The following is a 4,379-nucleotide window of genomic DNA, read 5'->3' on the forward strand; positions in this document are numbered from 1 at the left end:
CTTAAAAATATATATATATACATATATATAAGAATTATTTTGCCTCAAAGGAAGAAGATTCCTGGTCGAAGCATTTCTAAGTCAACTTCCAACTTCTTGGCCAGTGTTTGCAGGTGTGGATTAAATGACTTGCACGTTTAAATGCCTTATTTAAAGGCATAGAAAAAGAAAGGTGCTTCACTGTACCTTCAACAGATGCAGAAGGATGGATAAAGGCAACTAAAACACTGAGCAAATGAATAAAGAGAAAACCGAGCATCCCTTTTTGTAGTGCTGTGTGGGACAACCTCCTTGTTGAAGAGAACAAGTACATTTTGGAGTGAATCTAGGTACTGATTCCTGGCTTTCCTGAAGAGATCACGGATGGATCCTAAGTCAGTCCTATGTAAACAGGAAGACAGAAAAGGCTTCAAAAACTAAGGCAGCAAACTCTGCTCTTTTCTACCAAACCCCAGTTTTAATTATTTGCAAATGCTACCCCTCTGCGGATCACCTGAGCTTAATCCTCCAAGAAAAGGTTATTTTTGTGGCAAAGGAAGGCAAAACTCTGCCCACTGATGCTCATCCTTGGTGGATCCAAGGCTGTGGTGTGCAGGGTCCAACCTGCCAGGGGGCTCCTTCAGCTCCTGGGCTTCTCCAGTAGGTCCAGGGCTTGTGGTACCAACGCCTCCTGTGCCAATGGAGGATGGCGCCAGAGGATGACATTAGGTTTGTCTCACCACAAAGTATCTCTCAGTGAACACATCTTGACTCACGGACTGCCAAGACTGGCATCTTGATATTCGTCAGCTTCACACACACACACACACGCACAGAATCGCTCAGTTGGAAAAGACCTCTGAGATCATCACGTCCAACCGCTCCTGTCTACCCCCTAAACCATATCCCTAAGTATCTACCCGCTCTTTAAACACATCCAGGGATGGTGACTCCACCACCTCCCTGGGCAGCCTGTGCCAGCTTCTGGCAACCCTCTCAGTAAAGAACTTCCTCCTTATCTCTAACCTGAACCTCCCTTGGCACAGCTTGGTGCCGTTTCCCCTTGTTCTATCCCCCATCACCTGGGAGAAGAGACCAGCACCCACCTCTCTACAACCTCCCTTGAGGCAGTTGGAGGTGGTGATGAGGTCTCCCCTCAGCCTTCTCTTCTCCAGGCTAAACAAGCCCAGTTCCCTCAGCTGCTCCTCATCAGGCTTGTTCTCCAGAGCCCTCCCCATCCTTGTGGCTCTTCTCTGAACACGCTCCACAATCTCAACATCCTTCTTATAGCGAGGGGCCCAGAACTGAACACAGCACTCGAGGTGCGGCCTCACCAGTGCCAAGTACAGGGGGATGATCACCTCCCTGGACCTGCTGGTCACTGTTTTTAATACAGGCCAAGATGCCATTGGCTTTTCTGGCCACGTGGACATTACCATCAGCCATCGACCATCCTTGGAGACAAGGAAGGAGAAGGCAACCGGTCCCAACAGCAATGTAAGAGAGAGACAACACATCAAAAAAGGCAGAACCATCCTTGAGGACAAGGAAGGAGAAGGCAACCAGTCCCAACAGCACCGTAAGAGAGAGACAACACATCAAAAAAGGCAGATAAGAGCCTTTGCTTTGAGACCTCCTGCGGTCCACAGACATCTCCTGCAGGAGTGAGTAAGCAGGTGAACCATGAGGATGCTGGTGAGACCGGGATGCGGCTTTCGCAGCACTTCCCACTGGTCCCATCCCATTTGACTCAAGGAAAGCAGCCTTCAGATCTTCCATGCGTCTGGTCAGGACTCATTTCTCAAGTCTATTTTCAAGCAGTGATTTTTCTCCTCCTCTCCCACGCCACTCTTTTACTTGCCTGAACTCTTCTTGGTGCTGGAGCTCCATCTCTTATTTGTGGTAGTTTAGAGGGAGAAGACAAAAGCCTGAGCTGGTCACCCAGGGGCTCTGGACCCCTATAATCTATAGAAAATCTCCATTAAGTTCCTATGTAACCAAAGTGCTTTTCTGGATGTTACCATTTTATTTAGCTCTTGGGTTTAAAAGCCAAGATAAGCTGCTCCTGTCATGCTCTTACTTTAATTTTGTACACCTAATCTGTATTTTTCCACCGAGCACACGAAGATGGCCATTACAAGTCAATTTTATGATGAATTTATAAATCATTAGGGTAGAAGAAGCCTAACTCCCGAGTCTCTCTGTCGTGAGGTTTATTCGCCGCCTCTCTTGACAAACCCAAATTGGCACCGCTTCTCTTTCTCTGCTCTTTCGTGCCAGCCCAGAATCCGCCCCGCACCATTTATAAAGCTGTTGTGAAAGACAGCATTTGACAGCGAATGTGAGCTATAAATAGGGTTGGCTTCTCCTCTTCCCTGCGAGACAGATAGTATTACCGACACAAAAACCTCCCCATATTCAGCTATCACGAGACAGGCTTGGGAATTACAGCTTGCCGTGCACATGAGCGGAGATTTTTGGGTGCCTTTGGGTCACGTATCCAGGCCCTTTTCTGGAGAAACAAGGATTACAATCTATTTTTTTAGTAAGTAAAAATTAAGGGGTTTTTTTTTTTCAGTAACAGAAAGATGCCATCAGCTGAATGGTATTTTTTTTCCAGTTGAGGGAAAGAAGCTCGATGAATACAATATCACGGATTAAAACTGAATCACGAGCAAAAGAGCTGACTGAGAAATCCACATTAGGCTTCCGATATGACAGATATAATTACAAAATCCCCGGTCATTCGAGTATTTGCCAAACTGGGATTTCACAAGCCAACTTTTGGGAAAATGAGTGGGATGATAATTCTGAATACGCTGCGGTGAGGCCTGCAGACATCACCCACTTGAGTAAGGGTGCAAGGAAGACATGCAACAGGAAAAAGATACGCCCTAATCTCCAGAGTTCTCATATTATTGAGTTTTATCCTTGTTCAAATAATCAGTTTTGAAATAGCATGATTAAGTGTGTCACGGCTGCGCCCCACAAAGGGCAAGCGTTGGGTGAGTTAATGGGCCACAAAGGCTACAAATTTCTTCTTCTAGCTCATAGCTGGTGGCCCCGAAACCCCAATTCCCTGGAGACTGGAGGTAATGGACACATTAGCTGCCTAAATCACAGAATCCCAGAATATGAGGAGTTGGAAGGGGCCTGGAAAGCTCCCCCAGTGCAACCCCTGCCACAGCAGGATCACCAGAGCAGTCACACAGGAACACGGCCAGGGCTTTGGGGGTCTCCACACAAGGACACTCCACAACCTCTCTGGGCAGCCTGGGCCATGCTCCAGAACCCTCACACTCACAAACTTTGGCCTCATCTGCAGCTTGAACCTCCTGTGCTCCAGCTTGGGACCACTGCCCCTTGTCCTGCCATTGGACATCCCAGAGCAGAGCCTGGCTCCTTCCTCCTGACACTGCCCTTTCCCAATGGATCCCCAGGAATGAGGGCACCCCTCAGTCTCCTCTGCTCCAAGCTCCAGAGCCCCAGCTCCCTCAGCCGCTCCTCAGCAGGAGATGCTCCACTCCCTCCAGCATCTCATCTCTGTGGCCCTGCTGGACTCTTTCAAGCAGTTCCTGTCCTTCTGGAGCTGAGGGCCCAGCACTGGACCCAAGATTGCAGCTGTGGTGTGAGCAGGGCAGAGCAGAGGGGCAGGAGAACCTCTCTGCCCTCCAACCACCCCTTCTCATCCACCCCAGGATGGCGTTGGCCTTCTTGGCCGCAAGGGCACATTGCTGGCTCAAAATATTCCGAGTGATCTTGACAGCAGCTCTCAGAGAGGAAATAAGAAATCCTCATTTTGTAATCCAGCCTTATTACAGCTCCGTTAGACTCCTTATTCAGCCAGGAGACCGAATCCCGCTAAGGTCTCTCTGCAGTGAGATACCAGCAATGTCCTGGCCCTTCCCTCCTTTAATCCCATTGCATTTATTTCAGGAAGAGGGGAAAAGGAGATCACAACCCCTTTTTCCTGTAATATCTGGGTACAAACACATAAGGGCAGTCCTGAAGCCCTCCACGTGGACTTTAATTAGAGCAGCCACAGTGAAGCGAGGTCCCCAAGGTTCCTCCTGTGACAGCGGGAATGGTGGCCTGAGGTGGAGAGCGGCTTAGGAAGGCCATGTGTTTATAAGAAAATGAATATATTTGAGAAAAGACCAAACACACGCACAGATGGGCGTATGGGAGCACAAGGCTCGGGCTTTTTGCACAGCATTAACAGCAGATCTTAATCTGTGAAGAACCTGACCGACAGCGTCTTCCCGTGGGCCATCCCACGTCAAGAATTCAAGGAATAACAAGCTCGGGGTTTGCTGGAGTCATCCAAAACCTCTTCCCCTTCGCTGGGATGGGCTGTGGGGCCCATGCACCCTTTTGCTCACAGCTTTCTCATTCCCAAC

Source organism: Mesitornis unicolor, unplaced genomic scaffold (genome assembly GCF_000695765.1).
Source record: "Mesitornis unicolor isolate BGI_N332 unplaced genomic scaffold, ASM69576v1 scaffold16518, whole genome shotgun sequence".
Classification (NCBI taxonomy): Eukaryota; Metazoa; Chordata; class Aves; order Mesitornithiformes; family Mesitornithidae; genus Mesitornis; species Mesitornis unicolor.